The sequence below is a fragment of the Aquila chrysaetos genome, chromosome 7 (assembly GCF_900496995.4).
Source record: "Aquila chrysaetos chrysaetos chromosome 7, bAquChr1.4, whole genome shotgun sequence".
Taxonomy (NCBI): Eukaryota; Metazoa; Chordata; class Aves; order Accipitriformes; family Accipitridae; genus Aquila; species Aquila chrysaetos.
In genome coordinates, this window is record NC_044010.1 from 32,978,114 (window position 1) to 33,002,050 (window position 23,937).

Sequence of the window (23,937 nt, forward strand, 5' to 3'; positions counted from 1 at the left end):
AGCCCCGTGGGGCGGCGGTGAGGGCGGGCCGCCCCCTCCCGGGCGCCCACCGTGCGGCAGGGGCACGGGCGGCCGCTCCCCTCCCCCCCAGCGCCGTTACCGGCCTCGCGCCCCGCCCCGGCGTCTCCCCCTCCCCCACGCCCCGGCGCGCCGGGGCCACCCCGGCCCGCAGCGGCGCGGCCGCACGGATACCGTCACACGCCGGAGGGCGGGGGGGGCAGCGGTTGCCCAGGCGACCAGGGCCCGCCCTTCACCCGTCGCTCTCTGCCCCGCCCTCCCCACGTCAGCGCCGTCTCCCGCCCGGCCGGGGTGGGGCAGCCGGGCTGCGTGATTGACAGTTGCCATAGAAACAGGCTCGCCCCGTCGCCATTTTGTCAGTTAGCTTTTTTTTTTTTTTTTTAAAAAAAAACCCTCTTCCCGCCTGAATCGCGGGTTTTCTTTTTTTTTTTTTTTTTCCTTCCCCCTCCTCCTTCCCACCTCCGCCCCGAAAGACATTATCGCAGGAGAAAACGAAAGAACACCCTCAAAAAACCAAACTGTCCCCCGAGGGTCCGGCGGGGACACGCGAGAAGTTCGTCCCGCGCGGGCGAGGACAGGCGCGAGGCGGCGGCAGCAACAGCAGCAGCAGCGGAGCGGAGCGGTGCGGGAGGGGAGTGGGGCGGCGCAGCGCCCTGCCGAAGCCGGTTCGTGAGGGAGGGGGAAGGAGGAGCGGGCGGGGAGGGAGGGAGGGGGAGGAGGTAGAGGCTGGCAGGCGGGGGAGGGAGGGAGGGAGCGAGGAGTTCCCGGGGGCTCGGTACGGCGCTGCGCTTCCCCCCCCCCCCCTCCTCCTCCTCCTCCTCCTCCTCCTCCCCCCGCCCGCTCGCGCCCGCCCGCCGCTGTCCCCGCGCTGCCTGGCCGGGGCTCAGGCCGCCGCCGCCGCCGCGCCGAGCCGAGGTGAGGCCGGGCCCTGCCGTTGCCGCCGCCGGGCGCTGCGCAGGTTTGGAACGCGCGCCATTTTGTGAGCGATAGAAAATCCAGCCCGGCCAGGAAGCGCCGCGGATCCGCCCGCCGGGCCGGGCCGGGCCTCCCCCCCCCCCTCCTCCTCTTCGCCGCCCAGAGAGGAAGGCGCGCAGCGGACGGACCCCGCGGCCGGTGCCCCCCGCGCCCCGAGCGGCACCGGCACCGCCGCCAGCCGTGCGGGCCCGAGCGCGGCGGGGCGGCCGGACTGCGGAGCGCACAAGAGGGAGGCGCTGCCGCGCCGGGGCCCCTGGCCGAGGCAAGCGCTCGCTCCTCGCCCTGCCTGCGCCCGCCGCCCGAGGGAGGAGGCCTCGACCGGGAGAAGCCGGGCCGGACCGGACCGCAGGGCCCGCCGCCGCCCCCGGCACGGGTAAGTGAGACGCCTCGGCCGGTGGCGGGGAGCTGCGCAGCGGGACGAGCTGGTGCCACCTCCCGGCCCGGCGCGGTCGAGGGGGGCGCAGCGCAGGGGGCAGCTCCGCTGCCATCTTAGAGAGAGGAGGTGGGGAGAGCGCAAGGGGCCCGCCGAGCCCCGGGCCGGCGCCGGCAGGGCCGGGACCCGTACCGGGCTCTGGACCTGGCCTCCTTCCCCGCCCTCCCTACCGCCGCCCCCTTCTGGGGCAGGCCGGGCATGGCCGCGGGGCAGCGGCAGCGGCCTCTGCGGCCCTTTTCCCCTCGGCGTCCGGGAGAGGCTGTCGTTGCCGGGTCGGGAAGCGGAGCGGCGAGGAGGGCCGCCGGACCGGCGATGGAGGAAGGGAGCTCGCCTGGATCCTGTCGCTCTTATGCGCAACGCCCTGCGGTGGGCGGGTGCGAGGTCTCGCCCCGGTCTGGGAGCGGGGAGAGGGAGGCGAGGAGGGCGTCAGGAGCGGAACCGTCAGCAGAGCGGGCACCTGTTGTGGTGGAGGCTTGAGGTGCCCCCACCTGCACCCGTGCGAGGGACTTGTGCGGTAGGTGGGGAAGTTGGAGGCCGACGTAGAAGGAGTACCAGTGCGAGATGACTGTCATCTGGGCGGGGGCTGGGGTGGGGAAGAGGAGAGAGGAGCAGTTGCGAATAGGCACAGGGAGACATAGGCACCTCGATATTCTAATAGCTGGCTGCAGTCTTTTAGGAATTTAGCTTTGTGTCGCTGGAGAAATTGGAGACCTCATCCGATACATAAGGCGCTCCTTCTCTGGAGCGGCATTCCCTTCTGCCACCACAAAATCAGAAAACGCAATTAAAAGTACTGTAATTTGAAATTTCGAAATTGGTGCATTTTTGAATCTCAGTCAGCTTTGAAGTTTTCAGTTTCATCTGTCCAAAGACTACGTAGGGGTTCTTTGATCATGTGTCTAGATTGCTGCTGTTACTTAGTTCTCCTATTACTCCACAGTCATTGGGGGAAATAAACATTCATTGTTCTTTAAAATTAACAAAGACAGAATATCTGACTACAAAATAAATCAACAAGCATGTTTTTGACAACCTACTGTTTTAATCCGAATGAGAGTGTGCTGTTAACTTTTGCCAGTAGGTATAGGTAGTCACACTGACATGGATATAGTATCATAGGGGGGTCTAGATAAGTAGAAGTTGACTTGTTTTATTATCGTGTTGGTATTTCGTTCTCCTTTCCTTAAGAAAAGGTGTGCGAAGCTGAAGAATATATCGATGATAATCTGGTGATAAATAAGCAAACATTTTGTTTGTAGTAGTATTTAATTATCTGCCTGTAACCAAGCAGAATTTAACTTACCTCATTGGAATAGTCTGTAGCCCTAAAAAGTTTTGGTAAACTTGTTTCTCTTTTTCTCCTCCCCCCCCCCCCCCAACCTCTCTAGGTTGGATATTTTTGGAAAATTAATTATACTTTATAGAATTAGAATAATAACACTGAAAATAACTCTGAGTATGAGCTAGTATTTGTTAACTATTATCTACATATATTTGGTGAACTTGGTGTGTATCTATATATATAGATTACTTTTGTAGGGAACGCTTCATGTTTTTGGCTTATATGAATTATTTAGAACTAGAGTGTTTTTATTTGCAGTCTGAAGTAGAATATGTGCGTGATGTGTTAAATTTACATTTTCTGCTGTGAATTAAAAATTCTGTCAAAGTTTATGAAGCTTATCGAGTTTAATTCATGGTTTTTGAATATTCTTTGAGTAAAGCAAGTGTATTTTGTTCAAAAATGAATAAAGAGCACAGCCTTCTTAAATCAGGGAAAGAGGGCAGTTCCTTCTGTTATATTATTGTGTATGCATTTACATATGACAATAGTTTAATATTGTTTCCAGGCAAATAGGTAAGAAAGACAGTTTGTTACATGAGCAGCAATGTTACAGTTCCTGAATCAATACTTGGGTGGATTTAGAACTTGTCATTGGAATCCCCTCCCCCATGTTGGACAGTGACTGTGAAGCCGCAACAAGGATAATTTTACCTAATAGCAGCCAAGAGTTCTCTATTTCAGTGTCAATTTATGGGTAGTATTCTCTTACTTGTGTAAAATAATGAGGTACTCATCAGGAATTTATCAATTTTTAAAGTATGTGGGTTTTGCGTAGACTGGGAATTAACATGTGATGACCATAAATGACTTCTAACAAAGTTGAAAAACGTGACTGGTATCTAGTAAAAACTGTGTGCCTTGTCTAAGCTTTTAAAGTTACATTTAATTAGGACATTTGCAAACATGTATCCCATATTTTAAAATCTTATTCTGATAGGGCCTTGTGAAGGAAGGTGTCTGGGTTAACTGTGTTATTAGGCTTTGCCTTAATGGACTTACTGTGATATTTTTGTCATTTTAGTTCAAATTAGTTGGTCAACACCTTAACATAAAGTGAAAAAGTCCCTTTTAGTCTATGCTAACATGTTTGAAACTGCACCACCAGGTCCTATGGTAGTACGCGAAAAGACTAGTTAAATGCATGAAAAACTACCTTTATTTGCTATGATAGCATTTTACAGTTTCATCTGAACTGATATGGGTGGTGATTTGAAGACTAAACGTACTCTGACCCAAGAAGCAATTTTGCTGCTATAATTAGATTCTCTTTTCAGCATTCCTCTTAAAACCTCTTTATTTCAGGTGTCTTTAACCCTGGCTGCAGGACTGTAGGTTGAAAGTTGTTACAGCTTATGTTTTTGAGTAAGAATTGAAGACCGATATACGCTTGGTCTTTCCATGGTACTTTTTAATGCCATTTGGAGAACTATTCTCCAAAGTGAAGTAAAAAACTTTCTGATATCTTTGTTTTATGGGAGCATGGGAGACTTGTATAACTTCTGAAATCCTTTTGTAAATAGATCTGTTGTTGTAGAGTAGGATTATTTACAGAGAACTGCTGCTTTTTTCTTTATAACAGAGTACAATAGATTGTTTGTTAAGTTTACAGTTTTATCTCTTTTTTTTTTTAGTATGAGTTTGGTAAGAAACATTTTTTTTTTAATTTATGTAATAACTTTTTTGCTAATCAGACTTTAAGAAGTCTAAAAGACTTGATATGTTTATGCAGTGAGACTTCTTTTTTGCTCTAAGACTATTTGAAATAATACAAAAACCCTTTCTGAGCAAATGTGCCTTTCTTGTAAGCTTACGAATGGAGGAAAAAAAGTAAACAACATTCTGAGAAGGGGAATACTCTCCTTTTCCTTCCACACCTCCATGGGTCCTTCAAGAGGAGACTTACGGGAACTGTAGTCTATTGATAGTTTAAAAACACTGGAGAAACTTTCGATAATTAGAAACAATTGTAACTTTGAGAAAAACATATTCTGTATGTACAGTTATCTAGTACTCTCTCTTTGAGGTGACACAATATACCAATAGAATTGCGGTGACCTAATCGTTAGTTGCGTGGAACAATTAATGTAAAAGTTTGTAATTGATATCCACTGGTTATCTTTTTCCTTTATGGGGAGGGAAGGTAAAATTCTGCGTTTGATTCTGTTTTATCCAAGCATGACTGCAAAAATAACTCAACTGCTTTTGCTAGTACAAATGTATTTCATTACCTTAGAATAGGTCTCAAGTTCACACTTACGCCACCTTTATCTGCAGTTTAGCTCCGTTTCCCCTAATACCTATATGAGTCTTGTCCAGCATCTGTGGGTGCTTAATTATGGCTTACTTGTCTGAGAGCACAGATAAAAAAGGGGCTTCTCTCTGACTAGAAAGCACATAGTGATGAGACAGGCTAAATCCCATTGTCTTCCCAAAGTTTCCTTTCCCCTCTCTCACTTCCCCCCCCCCCCCCCCCCTTTTTTCCCCTTCCCTTCCCCAATCTCTAAAGGATAGGTAAGTTTTTCCACAGTTGAAAAGGTTGGAGATAGGGTGGCTTCATATGAAGGGTAGTGATGTTATCATATCCTCATTTGTTCCAAAATGTCCTGTCCATAGGATTTGCAAGGAGGATACCCACTGAAGGGGTAGGGAAATGTGGAAGATAGTTCCCAGTCAGCTCTGCTTACGTCCCTACAGTGTGAATTCTCGGAGCCTCTGAAGTCTAGATGGTTGCTATTTCAGTTACCCTGTATGAAGACATAATCAGTTTAATTTCAGCTCTGAATATAGCATTTCTTAAAAGCAGTGAAAATGCTTCTGTAATTAAAATACCATAAGAAGGCACTTATTTGTAAACATACTCCGTGCAAACTTTCCAGGGTCTTAGTAGCACTAAATACCTGAAAGTGAAACTGCGTAAATGAAAGTGAAATTAACTCCATTAAGTGTCAGTTTTGTTCCAGCTGTGAGAAACCAAGCTTTCAATTTATGTGTTATGTAAAGCTCCAAACCCTCCTATTCCCCCCCCCCCCTTTTTCTTTTCCTCCAGAGGCAAATAAAAATGTGTTTTGAGTCAGTTAAAGGAATAGTTAATAACATATTAATACGTCTATGTGTTGAAAAGTTTCCTCTTTCTTTTTAATAATGTTTTGGATGGTGAAATGAGAGGAGTGGAAGTGTACAAGTTGATTTCTGATGGCAGAGTTATTCTTTCAAAACATAATTGAAAAAAATTTGGAGTGAATTTCAATGAGTTACTGAAAAAAATCAGATTAGTAGAATGAATAGTTGGCACAGTCGTAGTTAAATACATTTTAATGATTAAATTGAACTTGTCAGTGAAACTTTTAAACCCTAGTGTCCTGAAAACCTATTGTTCATTGGGTTTTGGCTTCCTGGCTTCAAACACAGGTAGTTAATGTTTTTGTTCATTCAAAATCCTGTTTACCTATATGTGGTCAAATCTTAATTTGTGTTCCTGTGAACTATGTAAATTGCTAATAACTTCTCATTTACTTTGCCAGTGGACCTGTCGCCGAGGAGCCAATTGGAGCATAGCGCATCACCTTCCTTTGTAGAGGAAATAGTTTTGTGTCCACGCTATTGGTTTAGTGTTTAAACTGAAGGAAGGGGTAAAAAGAGGAAAAAAATATTGTCAGGTAGGGAAGTTAATGTGTTAGTACTTACTCAGTTCTGTATTTTCCTGAACACTATGAATTTCCTTACACTGATCTCTGGTCTGTCCAGTTGTAACTACAGCTTTTTTTCCTACTTAAAAATGTATAACCATATATATTCTTGGTTTTTAAACACAGTTTTAACAGGACTTATACGTGAAATACATATAGGGTGTGAGCGTGATTACAGACAAATCAGTTTCTTATACACTCTTGCAAAATCTGACTGATATTGGAAGCTCAGTAACTTTCCTGGATCGTGTCTGATTCTGGCTGCTTTGTCATTATTCTTTCTAACTTGTGCGTAAGTAGGCATTAATTTAATGGTATGCCAAAAATTGCAAGTTAGTGTTTGAAATATATTGATGTCTTTGTTCATGTTACAAGAAGTGATTGTTGCATGAAGATCTTGGCAGTTTCTCTTTCTGTAGAAGTTACTCATAAATACTAAAAATACTGGGTCATAGTTGTGGAATAACACAGCTGAATGTATATTTTTCACCACAATCTGATGTTCATAAGCTTAGAATTCTGTGTTCTTGTATTTAGGGTGACTTTCCTGTCAATGTCATAGTATGCCTTCAGAAGTTGAGATTTTTATGGCAGGGCCTGCGTAGGAAAATGAGCATTACTGCAAATGCTGAACGTGTACATGATTGCACATATCTGTCTATGTCTTCCCACTGAAATCAGATTTTTGCTGAAGTAAAGTTCTATATATGCTATGGCTACAAACTTAGATTACACTTTCCTTTCCTCCCAAATCAGAAGCACTAGTAGGTGCAGTTCTGGGGAGAGGTCAGTTAACTATGCAGTTACTACAGGTTCATTTTGAATGACGCTTGTATCTCCTCAAACTTTTTCTGATGGTTTATTATTTTTAATACACACGGTGTTTTACAAACTTAGTTTCTAAGTGAATTAATGTCTTCTGTGAACTATGTCTACTAGAGACAGCATCATAAATGATTCATTTATGCTGAAGGCTGAGTGGAAAGAGTATATATGATACCGTGTTATAAACCATAGTTGAAATTTGCATTATAAGGGCATAGTTAAAAATTGCTTGGTTTTGCATTGCTGTACTACTTGGAGACCTTAGCTGGGATCTAATTTCCATTTTGTTTTGTACTGTACAACATGAAGTTTTATTTCTTTCTCCATTTAATCAGGATTTCATGACTTTGAGATGCATACTCATTCATTCCTAATGTTGTTCTATGTAGCATTTTTGTTACGGCATTGTGTAAACGCATATGTGTTTGTGGTTTGTTTTTTCTTCTGGTAAATAAAAAGGGTTGTGAGTTACTATAATTTGATACTCTGTTGTACAAAAGCTTAATGATAGAAGGTCTAAAAGCTAATAATCTGGAGGTGTGAATGGAAATCATTAATGATATCTGATGTGGTCCTTACAAGAGGGTTTATCTCCTGTATTTGTAGGATTTGTTTGGGGATATTTTCACCTGTGTATATTACACAGCGTGCAATCATGATTTGCAGTTCACAGTGTCCATATGAGTCTACTTTCAGTCTTTTTACCCATCAAAACATTCATTTACGTATCTCTATGGAGTTAAATTAACCAGAGTCATGTTCACAGCATGGACATTTTAAAACTTTATGAGCTTAGTTTTGAAACCTTCAGAAACCCAGTTGCACGTGTGGAAACAGATTGTTGGAGTACAAGTACTTGGCTGCCTTACCTTGGTGGTTAAGGATAACACTGACAACTTTTGTTGTCATTGTTAAATCGGGGTTGGCTTTGCTTCATGTGATGGGGACTAGAGACTTACATAATGCTTTTCTCATGTAAGGAACCATTAGAATTGGAGACACTTTCTAAATGTGGATTTGAAGGTAATACCTAGTGTCCCTTTACTTAATTTGCATACTGCCACACAATTGCAGTAAACCAAAATACAAGTTTTTGCTAAAATATTTCTGTCTCCTTTCTTACAGAAGTTAATAAGGGAAGGAAAACATGTTGGCCAAGTTATGTGTCATATCTCGAGTTCTCTGTTTTAAAGTATAGTTTAAAAAAATAGGTTTTTTTCTCTTCTTATAATGCAAAGAAATAGTTATATACCTGCATAAAGCAGGTATATCATTCTGGTTTTCTGCTAGATGTTCTTAACCAGCATCCAGTTATTTCAAAGAAATGAGAAAACAAGTTCTGCCTATAGTTCACAAGGTTCAAGTATCATCTTTTGAAATCATTCTCTCTTCTGCACAATTTATAAAAATGCTGCTTCTCTAATTGAACGGAGATATTTTAAAACATGTTTGTTTCAGTTTAGCTACTGTTCTAATGAAAGTGAAATATGAAAGTAAAATGTATACAGTGATACACAGGGACATTCAGCTCTGTTTTGCATGTGAAAGAAAGGAACATACGTATGTCACAAACTGACATTTTTAAGAGGTCTTCTGAAGCTCTGTTGGTGTATGCATGTGGTGCTTTGCATTTGGAAACATTACAGATGATCAGTGACCTATGATCAGTCTGTACCCATGATTTGTGTGCATATAGACTACCAGTATTTCTAAATGTTTATTAAACAGCTTTCTAAATGTTTATTAAAAAACATTTTGAGATAAAGGAAACACCAAATTGGAGTAGTTCATGTCACTAAATATTTTCCTAGTACTGAGAAGTTCATGGCAGACTTACATTCTGACAGGAGTTTGTGTTTGGTTTGTTTGTTTTTTCTCTTTCCTCCCACCCTTCCCCCCCTTCTGTCCAATGTAATAATTTCTAGCTCCTAATAAATTTTTTTTTCTTCTCTCTCTTCCCCCCCCCCCCCATCAGGGACATGTTGTGATTGAGATCAGTAAATAATTTTTTGTGTGTGTGAGAAGGATTTCCTTGGCCTTAGTTTAAATTTGTTGCCCTTTAGTGTTTATTTCCAAAGTCTGTTAAGAGAGAAGGGGGACTTAATTGACCTTCCTGATCTCATTCATCATTTTGTATGTCTTTATCACTAATTTTTTTTTTTTTACTTCAAAACTGTCATCTTAGGCCTACATAGCTAAAACAGTATTTTGTCATACTATTGGCATCACTCTTTTGTAAAGATTTTGAGTCTTGTAGTTCCTATCTAATTTTATTGAAATGTGAGAATATGCAATTATTTCTATACAAGAGTTTGAATATGGGATAAAGAGTTTAATTTTTAGACTTACATGTTTGAAAAATTTTCCTTTGGCATTTTCTGATATAGGATTCTTTATATGCTTTGCTTTCATTGTCTTTCTCTGGACTACTGCTACTTTAAAAAAAAAAAAATCTTAATTTTAATCTCTGTATGTAAAAGCAAAGTTTTGTTTGCATAAAACAAAACGATCTGAGATTTGTGGTTTGAGGTGAGGTGGAAGCTCAAGATACATTTTTAGCAAGCCTACAGTGGGCCAGGAATACTATCTAAGTTATGTGTTAGTCATTATGTATATTCTGAAACCTGTGAGCTCTGAACTTGACAGTGCCAGTTTATTTATGTATTTGAGGAAAAGGTATGCATTATATTCCATATGTTGTAAGCATGGTCTGTCGCCTTTTATTTTAATCTTGAGTACCTCTGTAGAGTTGCATTTGACTTCATTAGTTATTTCCATAAAAATTCCCAAACTAAGTCAAGCACTCAAACACTGACAAAATGGGAAAATTATCTCTTGCTTTTTTGGTGGTCTGAACTATGTTTCATCATGCAGTAAATAATTTTTTTTTTTTTTTTTTTTTTTTTAAGATACAAGTTCTTAATAATTGCACACTGTCCAGACCTTGCACTTGGTCTGGGGTTTGTGACTTTCTCATAGGCTCATGCACAGATGTAACACTTTAGTTTCTGAATCTAGCAAAAGCTAACATCCTCTTCCAGCATCTTGTGGAAGAGAAATGTTTTTCAGTGATTAGGATCTAATGTACAGAAAAAACCCTCCACCAAACCTAGAAATGTTTATGTATCTTGCTTATTAGCAGCCTAACCTAAGGCACTGAGTTCCTGTTTTTTGGGGTGGGGAGAGGAGTTTCAGAGATTTTAGGCATTTTGTATAGCACTTAACTTCATGTTGCTTTCCATACAGCAGTTTTTGCTTTGCTAACAATAGATAAATACATGTTACTAAGCTGCTTTTTAGCAAGGGGAATGAAAGCAAAAAGGTAAAGTGACTTGCTCAAAGTTACACAGTGACGAAATGGGTGGAGCTGAGGTTAAGCGTTTCTGTGTCTTATGTCTTCATAGCAGGATGCTATGTATTTGCAGTTGCATTTGACTTGAGTTTATTTTCCTTGTGCTTTGTAACTCAGAGAAGCAGTCTCTTAAGGTTGGAGAGTGACTCAGCATATCCAGATAGAGGTCTGCTCAAGGAATTTAGGATTTGTTTAGAAATTTGGGGGAATTAAGAGTTTGAACTCATTTTTCCCAAAGGCAATTTGCTTGCCTTTAAAAAAAAAAAAATTCATTTTTTACTTGTAGTCTCTTTCTCCATTTGATATGCATACCTCAATTTTGGGAAGAACTGATGGAGTATTTCAGTAAAAAGTATAATTTATGGTATAGTTGGTATTTACTGTATAGCTTTGTTTTCTATGTGCTATCCTTCTGATGTACGTGATAAGCATCTGTTCAATGAATAAAATAACATTTGACTGTGTAAGCAAAGATTGTGTTGCAAAATACATAAAAGAGACAGAATTGTGTATCAGGCCTGCCTTAAACATTTCTTAACTTAGTCTGTGATTTTATGACATTTATAAAAGATTTTTTTCACATGGAAGGAGAAGGAGTCATGTATGGTATTTGCCCAGTTTGTATGATTGAAACATCTCCATCTTATTAGTACAGAAGCTCCCAGCTCTCCTACCTGATCTGGCAGGGCCGAGTTCTCAATCTTATGGGTCAGCCACTTGAGAGTGAACAGGTCAGGGAACAATGGGTTACCTGTGCAAGTGTAGACTGGGTGTGTAAACCACACTTTGTATGCTTGGGTTTGGTTGGCTTTCATGAGGGAAAATTGTCTAAATGTCTTAAATGTGACTCTTCTACAATAATAATCTGTGTTCTAGTTTCAGCTGATCGAACTTGTCACAGAGTGTTGAGACACTGGTGGGTAGTAGTGGCAGCGAAGGGAAGCAAAGGGACAGAAGCTGATGAATAAAGACTGAAACTATTGGTCTTCTGCTACTATACCTTCTTAAATTTGGGGGGAATTTTAGAAGACTTCATTATCTTTTTTTCATCCAGATCAATTCCATCTTCTAGCATGAGATAAGACCGTAGGCTGGTACTTAGTTTCAGTCCTGAAAGAATGCTGAAGGGTGGCGCATCAAAGAACAGTATATTCAGAGAAAAACACGAGCAAGCTTGATTTTCTATCCCCTTTTCTTCTACCGTAAACTATTTTCTCCTTCCACACACCCAAATCTGTATATGTTTTCCTGGGGCCAGTGAAAATTACCTTGCTCTCCCCAAAACTGTACCTATGCCAAATTTGAAATGATCGATAAAAAAGAAGCAAAAAGATGAAAAGCAACAACTCTCTGTTTTAATGTCTCATCTACCAGGGGTGTGGGACATGCACAGTATTTAATCTCGTGATGTTATATGTGTTTTACAGCACAGGTATTAGCAAACTGATGTGAAGTTCATGCTGCAAGATGTAGAGGCACTGAAGCACTTTGAGGGAAATTGTTGAAAGAGTTGTTTTAAGGCAAAGTGTGCAACAAGGAGTTCTTTGAAGGCAATTACCGCTTAAGCAGCTCCCCTTCTCTCCAGATTCTGGCTGCTTGTTCCCACCTGCTTTGTGTTGGCACAGCTGTTTGTAAGACCAACCAGTGAATCAGACTTGGAAACTGAGTTGGCTGAAATATATGATTTTATATATATAACATTTGGGTGTGTGGGGGGGTGGAGAATCGGGTTACTTTTCGGTCAGATCGGTTCCCAGACCCAGTACACTGTGTTGCTGCTCTGACATTTGACAAGATAATGGAATGGTTTGTGTGGGTGGACAGGAGCAGGGTGCCTAGAAGAGGCAGGGGTTGGTTAACTGGCTCTGATAGCACTGTTACTTAATGGAGAACATAATTCTGAGGAATTTTTGCCACCCCTCCTGTAGTAAATCACTCTCCTGTCAGTCTCTCTCTCTCTGTATGTGCCCCCCCCCGCCTCTGTCAGACTTCTGCTTGCTATCTCAAACTTCCATGCTTATTCCCTCTCTAATGTTCCCACTCTGATGCTGTCCTGCTTGTGTGCACTCTTAACACATGCTACCACAGTCTTACTTGATAGTAAGTTCTCTCTCTAACTCTCCTACTTGCTGTCTAACTCTTCTACTTGTGATGCATCTGTTTTCTTGCACTCTTTTCACTTCTGGTCTTCCTCTAGTTATTCCTCACTCTTTTTTACAGTTTTCTAACTTCTGCTCATGCCCTTTTTCTCCCATGTCCTTTCTAGTGCTCAGTCTCTCAAGTGCCTCTTTTTTGTCATTTGCTGTCTCCTGCTTGCTCAGTGTTTTGTCCTGCTTGTTTTTTCTCACTTGTTCTTGCTTTCTCTTCCCCCCATAAGAACAATGCTTTTGAGGAGAAAAAAAAAAAAAATCCATGTTTTAAAGACTAAAACCTCTTAAGAAACCCAGAGTTTTTAATTTTCTGGTTTTTTTTCCCCAAACATTACCACAAAAGAATACAATATATAGATTTCCTTAATCTCATGTACTTCTGAAACTTTTACTTGAATTCTTTATTGCCTTAAGATAGATATGTGCACACAAAATATATATTGTTCCAGTTTCGACAAACTGCAAGATGATGTTTCTAAAGTTAATGTTCTAATAAAAGGTATTTTTCAGCTGTCTTTATAAGATGTGAGCATAGGTTATTGATACTAGAAGCTAAATTGCAGAGTAAAGATGCTTAGTTTTCTTGTTCCTGCTATACAAAGGAGACATGAAAAAATGCTTCTCTTGATAGCCTGGTTTTAACATAACCACCAGCTGGCCTGGTTATGTTAAAAAAACAAATAAACAACTCTTTTGGAAATTCCATGCTTGCTTGTCCTCTTAAATAAGTGACCAGAGCTGCTGGGATTGTGCTGTTGTTTCACTTCCACGTATTCAGATATGTAATATTTTTGTTGAAGTTACTTAAATTTGGTTGATAATTATTTAACTGTTAGTTGGAAAAGTAGACGGGAGTGCTTATTCTTTAATATCTGAATCCCTCCATGTTTTAATATCCATCCACATTTTAATAATCCAAAGTGACTTCAAATAACGTGGACGATTGGACAATATACTTGCTCTTTATAGCAGGAAAAAAGCAATGGAATTTTTCTGCCCATCTCCTTTGCTTCTCTAAGCCTTTGGGTAGACTGAGGGCAGGAGCACCTTAAGTACCTTGCAAGGCTTGCTTTCTCCATGCAAAATGTGATGGACAACATCTTACTTTTGCATTTTTATATGAGAGTGCGCTTAAACATATCACTCTCTGAGCCTGCAGGTTTTTTTTTTTTGTTAGGCCAGCTGTTCTAGGTCAGGTTATGAAGCAGCCTGCTATCAGGATGTACATGCTAGTAGGGCAAACACTATTCTAAATTACAACAGTTGTCTTTGGAGGTGTTCAGCTGGTTCCTTCTTGGATAGTAAATAAAAGTATTACTCATAAATGCTGTATCCCTTCAGTGGCTTGTCTCATTTTTTAAAATTTTTTGTTTTAAATCCCATCCATCTTCTCTTTTGCTTTGGGTCTTGTTCCAGTCTACTCTAAAGTAAACTTTGTTCATCATGCTTGTTTTATGCATGGTTTTTTTCATGGCTAAGGACTTTTGGCTTGTGATAAACAATGTGGCGTTGCACAGTTTCTAGGAGTAGTTGAGGTTCCTTAGTGGAATAATGGTTTAGCTGCTTTGATGTTTAGTGCCTGTCTTTCCCTCTTCCCATCCCCTTCTTCAGCAATTCACTGCAATTTTCATAAAGCCTTGTTTCTCTTTTTCTCTAACTTGCTTTGGGTTGACTGTTTTGCATTTCAGAACTTCCCGCTTTGGCTGTCTTTGTTGCCCTTCAGGTTGTCATCCATCTCCTTGACCCCTTCAGGAAAGGGAGGAAGACTGCTCAGTGTTTTCAGGCAGTGTCTGTGGCAGATATAATCTGTACAGGTTAGCATGTCTCTTGCTCTTTCCTAAACACAGAGGCACCATGAAGAACGTCTTCATGCTTTCTAGTAATTCCTGTAAATCCAGTATGAAGCTAACTTGAAATATTTTGAATAAAAATCTCACTGAGCAAAAAAGGGAGAGTAGGCCTTGGCTGCTAGATCCATGTGGGGATCCATCTTCCCTCAGATAGATTCAGTGTAGCACCACTGAACTCCATAGAGGTCTCTTTCTCTTGAGCTCTGAAGCTATTAAGTCTCCTTTATGTTCAGTTCAAGTAAAGTGTCAGATTAGCAGTGTGGAGTTCTGGCTTATTTCCAAAGGTGGTGCTTTCTTATTACATAAAAAAAAAAAAAAAAGTTGGGAAGAGGGGAGTTCCCGTTTTGAAGCCATTAAATGTGATTTTGCTTCTTCTAACTTATATGGTGAAGGAAGGTGTCAGTGTAGTGTATGGTGTTATGAATTGGGACAGAGTTCTCTGTTCTGACCATCTTGATGACTACATTGTCATGTTCAGTGTTTCCTTTTTGCCTTGCGCTGGAAGCTGGTTGTATGAAGGGCTATAGAGATGATATCTGTTAGGCTGCAGTTGGTCCATTTGCTGTACCTGGTATGAGCTCTGAATCTTGCTTTTCTTATCTTTTTTGCTATGCCCCTGTGATTTCATACGTTGCTCTGCTCTTTCAGATGTCCCTAGAAAAATTGTATTCTTCTAAGGATACCTCTGCTGGCATCATCCACAGAGTATGTCAGATCACGCTCATGACCTTCTTGTTGAGCTCTTTCACAACATGGGAAAAAGAGCAGGTCTATGTCAAAAGTTACCTTTCTACAGCAATCTTTCTTAAAAGCACAGCACATCATTACATGAAATACACCAGTTCAGTAATATTAATAGAAAATTAAAGAAAAAATTTGCTGGAAAAGTGGCTTTGTTTTAGAGTCTTTCCATCTAGCGAGCTGTTGTTGGTAGTCTGCAAGGACTTCAGTGGGACACTAAAGATTTTCTTTCCTTTTTTTGTTTCCTGTATACCTCAGATGTGGTGAGCCTGAGTACTGTTTGGAGGTCTGTAAGGTCAGGATTTAAAAGCCTCTTTTTTTTTTCTTTTTCTTTTTTTTTTTATTTGTCCTCATTTCCTTCCTGCAACCTGCCTTATTAAAATCATTTTAGGAATTTTTATCAGGAAAAAAAATGCTACAGGAAACCAAACTCCTCTGGTCAGAAGCCTAGCAACTTCTGATGCTGGCAGAGATACTATTAAATAATCAGAAAGTTGTATAATCATAGCATGTCCTAGAATTACTTTAATGGATAATTTTGCCAAAGTTTTAGTGCAAAGTCGTCTTCTTGAAAAATGACAAGTAACTCGGAGAGCATTAGATTGATCAGTTTATACCCAATATTCGGATGCTGGACTTGGTGAAGTTCATATAAACTATCTCAAAGGTTCGACTTTTTCTATTTGGCCTCATAAAAGTCTAGTTAGGCAAAATTAACCTGAAAGGCCTCTGTTAGAATTTTCCTGGGCTTTTATCTCGAGAGATGTCTTTTAGACTTTTGTCTTATGACTGCCATCAGAGAATATTCAAAAATGAATTCCATACATCTCCATAGTGACTGTACTCAAAAACGGATTCAAAACAACATTATCCCAAGTTGACAGACTAAGCTTGAACTGCACATTCAGGACCATAATATAACACAGTTATTAAAAAAAAATTGTCCTGAGTTCTTTAAAATCTTCAGTACATCAAAAAAAAAGACATATTTATTCAAATAATTTAGCATCGTCTGTGTGTGTGAGAAAGCCAGTAAGCAAACCTGAAAAAAGTTCATTTTCTTTTGGGTCAATTAGTGCTAGAGCAGTGAGGATTGGGAAGGGGAAGAATGTGGGCAGAACAGTCTCCCCCCTCCTTGGCCTTTTTTTTTTTTTTTTTTTTTTAGCAGCAAATTGTTAGATTGGCTTAGCAATCATGTGCTACTTCATCCTTCGCCTTAACCTTCTTTTTCTGTTCTCTGAATGAAAGCAAACTCTCATATTTGTTGTAGGCTAAAAGGGTGTGTGTGTGTAGGTAGGCATGTATGTGGTCAGTTACTGAGGACAAGCTGACAGAAGGTAACTTGTAAATGTGGTTGAGAATTTGAACTCGTAGCTGTCAAATTTGGATTGAGTTACATTATGGCAGGGTATCTGCAACCTCTTGTCAGATTCATAAAATCTTTTTCACACCATAAAGTCATTGTCTTCTGTATTGATAAGCAGGAGATAATGCAGTTTTAATGGTGATTGACAATCCATTCCACTTGATGAAAATGTTATGGTTTCTTGGTCTTTGAAGGCTTTTAAATGCTTAGAACTTTTTGTGGGGTATTCCATACATTGATGAAGGCTTGATGAGGAATTACTGGATGAAATTCTAAAGTTGTGTAGAAGGTCATATTACGTTATGATGAGTACATTCTGGGCTTAATGGTGTGGGTTTTTTGGTCTAGTGTTGTGTGGTGGTTTTTTTGTTTTTTTTTTTAACTTATAGCAGAAAAAGCAATGATTTTAGCTGGCAGAACAAGTGTTCTAGAGTCTCCAGTGAGCTATCTGTAACCATATTTTATAGAGGTATAGAGCTGTCATGAATGTTTGATGAAATCTCTATTAAATGGGATAATAAATGTACCTCAGTAAAGCTTTTGTTTGTTGATGTGTACCCACTGTCTGTATTGGCTCTTCTCCCTGTGTGTGCATGCATCTACATGCATATATGACTTGAACAGGGTGTTTGAATTCTTCTTACTGGATTATAATACCATTTAAAACTCAGCAAAATTTTGCAGCCTACTACCTCTGCAGTAGTATCTTGGTATATCTTGGGCTATACCAAAATTTGCTTTAATATTATGCTTAACAGCAGGGATGGCGGCTAACAAGATAATAAAACAAGCCTCAGAGTTTTAAATCTGGAAAAGAAGGTATTTTGACTTCATTACTAGATTATATGAAAATTTACTGAAGTTCATTAATTTATCTCCTTCTTCAATGAGAGTTTTCTAGGTCAGTGGTTCCTTAACTGGGGAATAAGGCCATGATAAATAAACTACAGGTGGAACTTAAAAACCTGTTGAATTATGTTAAGTTAAAAAATATTATCTTAGGATGATTCATATTTTGTTAAAAACTTTTGGAGCTGACAGCGATCTATATTTTGAGAAATGTTAGGGCTGTAGTTCTGGAGTGAGTGATGTGAGGAAAATGTGGAATCTTTATTTATTCATGTATTTATTTACTACGTTGAAGGAACAAAGAAGGGGAAAACCCATTTGTGCATTTTTTTGTTGATCTACTTTGGAGACTTTTCTTTACCATAGTATTGGAGTGCCTTGTATTGTTATATGCATTGGAGATTACCTCATGAGCACGATACAAGAGTTACAGTAGTTTCCTCTTGCAAAGATGATTTATGAGACAGAGAAGAATTAAGCTACGGCCCCAGAGGGACTTGTAGCCCTCATCATTGCAACCCCTACCTCTTTGGTGCCTGGATGTTGCAGGGGAGTGTGACATAGCTGTTTGATAGCAGCCTGAATTGGATCACAAGAGACTGTCTCTGTCTACTTTCTCCCTTGGTTAAGCATACTTGCAAGTTCTCTTCGTTGGCATTTTCGCTTTACTTTTCTACGTTGGGCCATCTTAAGAAGGTAAGCACAAAATCATAATGATTTAAGTAAAGGTAAAAACTTTACTGCCAATTCAGCTACCTAAACTGTTCCATCATGAGGTGGAAGAGTGCTAGGAAGATAAACCTTGTCTGTGACTTGCTCTTTTTTTATAAGTAGTAGCCCTGAGTTTGGTCAGCTTGTGAAGGCATACGCTTGGTGGGAAGTTATGTTATGTGGCATAAACTGAGCTAACATCTTTTTTGGCACAAAAAGGCCCATTAGCCTGTTAGCCTTTTTGTTCTAGCTTTAAGTTTTTCTTACCATTTGCTGAGCCAGTTCAGTTTACTAAACTGGCAGGAAATGAATGTGACAAAGATGTGAATGGTTTTTAAGTGGGTCATAGAGTTGGTTTGCTTTACTGTATATTCAGTGTGAACGCTGAAGCTTTCCAACGAAGGGGGCACAACTGTGCACCTGAGAGTTGGGAAAGAGGGAGGGGGACTGCTGCCCTTCCTGGCAGTTTATTGTGTTCCTCAGATGGAGAGAATCTGAACTCGAGTTCAACTCCAGTGAGAATACCTAGATCACCTGGCTTTTCAGATGTTCTTGGCAACTGTCCTCGAGTCCCATGTAACCAAAAAATCATGGGACAGAGGGAGAGAAAAGGAAACATGACTTTCCAATCCAGTGATTAGTATGCTTACCTTAAGGGAAGAGGAAAAAGAATCTTTCTGGGATTTAATCCGTGCTTACCCATTTTACAGGAAATGGCTTCTGGATAATGTTTTATTTTTTCAGTGGAAAGATATTATGTGAATTATGGAAATGCAGCACAACCACCAAGTTAGGAAGATAGGTGAATAAAATGAAGAGGGTGTGGGAGAGTATAGATGGAACATAGAATACTTTGTATCAGTGGGATTATATTCTACTCACTCTTCAGTTATTTAAGGGGCTTTAACACTGTTTTTTTTAATAGTGAAATTAACTTTCTGAAGACTTAATCTGTTAAATTGTGTGTCTTTGCATTTGTTAATTCATATGTTGAAATACAAATACTCTGTGATATTTTTGAAATGTATTTGTGTGTATGTAGTAAGTGCAATTCATAAGAAATAGATGGTATTGTGCTTATGCTGGAGGTGTCTTGAATTTTGAAAACAGTGCATTTCTGTAGCTCCTCTAAATTGGGATCCTAAGATAATAGAAATAATGTTCCCTATCTGATTGCTGCAGTAATCCAAAATAGAATTATTTTTGCTTTAGAATTCAAATTTCTCTGCTACTGTTACGTTGGTCAACCTGAGCCTGAATTAGGACTTAAACCATATCGTGGAAGTCTGTAGATGGACTGGGACATTGAAAGCTGAATGGTAAGGATGCTGGATTTTATTGTGGTGAAAAGTTTGGGTTTGTTCATTTTGCTTTCCAGCATCAGAGAAGTTTGTAGTTGGCATGTCTGATTAAATTTATTTCTTCAAATTTGTTTATGTAGACTATTATGAGACACACAAGCTTTATAGAGAAAAGCCTGTACACATTTCACTTGGGTTCTTGAAGTAGAGGTGGGGTCTGTTGCTATGGGTTTCAAACCAGATGTTAGCTGTGGTCTTCAAGGTGCTCTGTAGCAGTTTGGCAAGAACTATTAGAAATACTTTAGCTAGGTTGCTCTTTAATTATACTGTATTCTTAGCCTATCCAGCAAACCTTATTATAGATAGCTAAAGTTTGTGAGCTCTCTACTTCTGTCTTTCTGTGGACAAATGTGGTCTGTTTAGATAGTGAACTTTTTAGGTGAGGTTCACCGTTTTACTGTGTCACACAATGCGTAATGCAATGAGGTTCTCCCTCCGTGAGCAGAATGCCCTATTCATTACCCCAGCACGGTCCTAGAGCATGGCTGCCTCACTTCCAGTATCAGTATTTGCACTCCTGGCCCTGACCTAGGAACTGTCAGTTTCAAAGGTCCAGAACATCAAAGACTGCACAAAAATGCAAATGAAGTTCTCTGTGATCAGTAGTATTATGCAGAATATAGATGTGTTAGCTGTGTGCATGTGCTAGAAAGAACAATTAGGTTCTTATTTATGTGTAGATTTTTAAGCTGAAGGTCAGACTCGGGCTCTGGAGCTGTGCAGAGTCAGCAGAAAACTGATCAAAAAAGGTGAATATTTCACGTCATGCTAAATTGCAGAACTGACTCAGCGAGACTGGGGCAGGTGCCAGCCGTGGTGCAAGAGATGGGCCTGCACTGAGTGGTTGAGGGCACGGAGGGGTGTGGGTGGGAACACAGCAGCCAAATCTAAATCAGCTTTGGCTTTTGGGGAACCGCAGCCCGAGAATTCTTATTTTAATGAAATAACTCAGTTTATTCACCATCAATGTTGAATGCATCTGGTTGTCATGGAGCCTGAACTTGACCACTGTCAATTTTCAGAGCTATTGAACTTCATATGAACTGCTATTTGAAAGCATGTTGAACAAGATTTTTAAACATGGTGTTTCTGTACTGACATGTCTGGCAAAAGCTGGAGCTTTTGGTTTCCAAGTTAAAAAGAGCTGCAAGAGCAGTTATGGTACATGTAGTTTTGGAAATAAGGGAATCCTCCTCTTTTTCTTTAAAAAACTTTTTACTTTCCCATAAGTGAGCTCAGGATCCCAGTTACTTTGTCAGTATCCTGAAATCCTAGAAGTAATCCTAAAATTCCCTTGAAGTGCCTTTTAACATTGATAGATCTAATTAAAAGGCAAATCTGAGTTCTGTAACCAAACTTAAATTGTGGTTATGTCCCCATTTGCTACAATTGCATGGCTATTCCATATTCCATTTTAGTACTATGCTTGGGACATGTAGAAAAAGAGAAATAATGCACTGGGACTTTGAGTTGGGCAAACAGAGAAAAAGGATATCCTTCCACTTTGAAGAGTGTGCTTAGACTTACTTTTAGGAATAGGCATTTGTGAGTCCAAACTGCTTTGGTTGCTGCTGTCAACCCGCTAAATCAGTCTCTTCCCTTGCCTTTCTGGAGAGGCAGTGTGTACCCTATTTCTGAAGTACTGAGTTTGACTATTTTAATATAAACGTGAAGCCTGTGAACTTGTCCTGCATAAAATTCATCACCTGATGATAGGACAGACTGTGTCTTGTCTATTTCCCTCAGAGAAGAAAAAAAAAGGAGAAAGCTGAAAGCTGAGGCCATCCTCCATGGCAGGCTTCTTAAATGATTGCACTCTAGATACAGTAATTTTAATATTTTTTCCTAGTGACTGGTAAATTTACCATCAGAATGATGTTGTGGCTGAAAGTCTTCTTGAAAAGACTTACGATTTGGCTAGCTTGTTGATTGATTTTTAAGGGCTAGAGATTTTTTTTTTAGAGAAGGTTTATATTGAGTTCTGCAGGATTTCTGGGATGATAAAAGTATGTATTTGTAACTGAAGAAATTTCTTCCTTTTTCTGCTCCTTTTAGATGCAGTGGCTCAGAAACATCTCTGAACAAGTGTCCTGAGAAAAACCCATCTAAGTGGGTGAAGTCTGATAGATGCATTAAGGAAAATTCTGATGTTTGAGAACTAAATATTTTCATTAAGTTCCTTTGGATACAAGCTGGAAGTAGACAAGCTTCACTTTTTCAGCCTAAACTGAAGCTTGGGCAGTTACATCTGATTTATCATGTTAAAGTGGAAAGGATATCAGGAGTACTTCTCCATTATCACTTTTCATATCAGAAGTATACCTGCTTTAGCAGAAGGTATGGGGATTTATGGGGTGAAGTCTTGTTTAAGACCCAGGCATATGGTTAACATGACCAGAGAGTACCTAGCTATGTGTATGCCTATCCAGTCTAAATCTCCTGAATAATGAAAGGCAAAGGTAGATTGTGGCATTGCACTTGTCAATGGGAGCTGTCATACGGGAATCAGTTGAACAGCAGTTAGTCCATGGTGTGTTTGAAAAGGTTAAAAAGTATTTAAAAAGGCAGACAAACCAATGTATGGCTGAAGCAAGCCACTTACCCGAAGTCTTACAGGTAAGCACCATCTATTTATGGAGCTACCCAGCGGTTTACAGTTGTGTGTGGTTAGTTGTTTGGGTTTTTTTGGTTTTTTTTTTTTTTTTTTTTTTAATTTGAAAGACTATAGATGTGCATATCTCCATGTATTAAAATACTTTGGAAGCCTTCAAGATTAAAGGTGCTACTGTTTCAGGGCAATGAACATCTAGATTGTTATAAATGTACTTGAAATATGTAACTTTAGATCATATTTGAAAGTAACATTGGAACTATCTGCTGCCAAAGCTGAAATGGAGAAGTAGTCTTATTTCATTTAGACATATGATAGCAGCTCTGCAGATCATTTCCTAGGAATCTGTACAAGTATTGGAGTGTGTTGTGGTCTGAATAAGATTTTACATTCTTTCTGTTTTTGATCAATTCTGTTACAGTAATGTTTACTGAAACATGATGATAACCTATTAATTTATTAATTTCTGGTTCCTGTTACATGTATGTTGCAGCATGATGGAATTTGTCATGCTTCAGAGAAGAATTAAAAGGGACAAAGAAAAAGCAAACAATTAAAATAAGGAAATAGTAATGATGTCAAAACCCAGTAACATCTGAATTTGATATGGGTGGGTCACTTAGAAAGCTGAAGTCTCTTAAATGTGTCATAATATTTTGTTTAAAACCCTGGTAGCTGTGAAAATACTATACCATTCAGATGCCCATTTTATTTTCTTCCCTTGCTTGGAATTCCTTTTTCTTTTTTTTTTAAATAGCTGTTTCAGCAAACTTTTGGACAGAAACTCTTGTTTTCCCCTGTTGAAAAATAAGATTTTATGTTTTCATCGGTATAAAGGCATTGCAGTTAAAGTAGTCTCTATTTGCAGGGAAGAAAAAACGTCCTACCTCCCATATGTATGTAGTGTGCATGTGTATCTATACTTAAGTATAATGTGCATCTAAGCTCTTGCAGTTTTTGAGAGGTGAAAGCATTACAGTATACATTGCTTGTCAGGAAAGCACTACAAGTGCTGTCCCAACTCTAGTCTAGGATTAAAAAGTTGAAGTAGCGGCATCTGAGTATCCTCTCTTGCCAGGTCCCTGAGAAGTAGAGTCTGTTTTGTAAATAAAGGGTACAGCAAAGAATGGAAATAGTAGTTAGTGACCACTAAATTGGAAGAATAGTAAGCTGGAGTAATATCAAGATTGTAGTAAAGATCTGTAAATTGAGTGATGTTTGAACATGTTCTGTGGAAGTTTTAGGCGTTCCTTTAATTCTTTGTTTGCTTGCTTGCTTTATGGCTGAAAAAACCAACGAGATGTAGGAAGGTTATACTCTCTTGAGACTTTTTAGGTCTAAAGTTCTAAACTGATGAATGCAAACATATAGTGGCATGTGTTTTGCTTTGCATTTTTAAAGTTCTTTTCCCAACCACAAGGAACAGGAACAGTTTTTGTAAATGAAATGATCAATCTTTTTGAGCACACCTATAGAAAAATCTCAGCTCTGAAAAGCATTTCACAACTGTGAGAGCACATTACTCTGGGTAAACTAGTTTACAGCCCTCATGGATGTTCTACTTTAAATATGACTTTACTCACACACTACTTTTTAGTTCATGTTTAACATATTAACTAAAATGGCTCTATTTCTAAAAAAAAAAATAAAAAATTAAATCCTTG

The 23,937-nt window shown here is 39.9% G+C and overlaps 1 protein-coding gene across 3 annotated transcripts in view; it reads left to right on the forward strand.

The window, feature by feature from the left end:
* The first annotated feature begins 662 nt into the window (after positions 1-662).
* The window catches only part of DYRK1A (dual specificity tyrosine phosphorylation regulated kinase 1A), an 89,074-nt gene continuing 65,799 nt past the window's right edge, over positions 663-23,937 (forward strand). The window contains exon 1 of one of the 3 annotated variants that reach the window (XM_030020248.2): positions 663-683. The gene's annotated coding sequence lies outside the window, so the exon portion shown is untranslated. Of the gene's footprint in view, positions 684-738; positions 1,367-1,681; positions 1,941-23,937 lie in introns of those variants that run through there. The other 2 variants (XM_030020246.2, XM_041124772.1) reach the window with 2 other exon arrangements.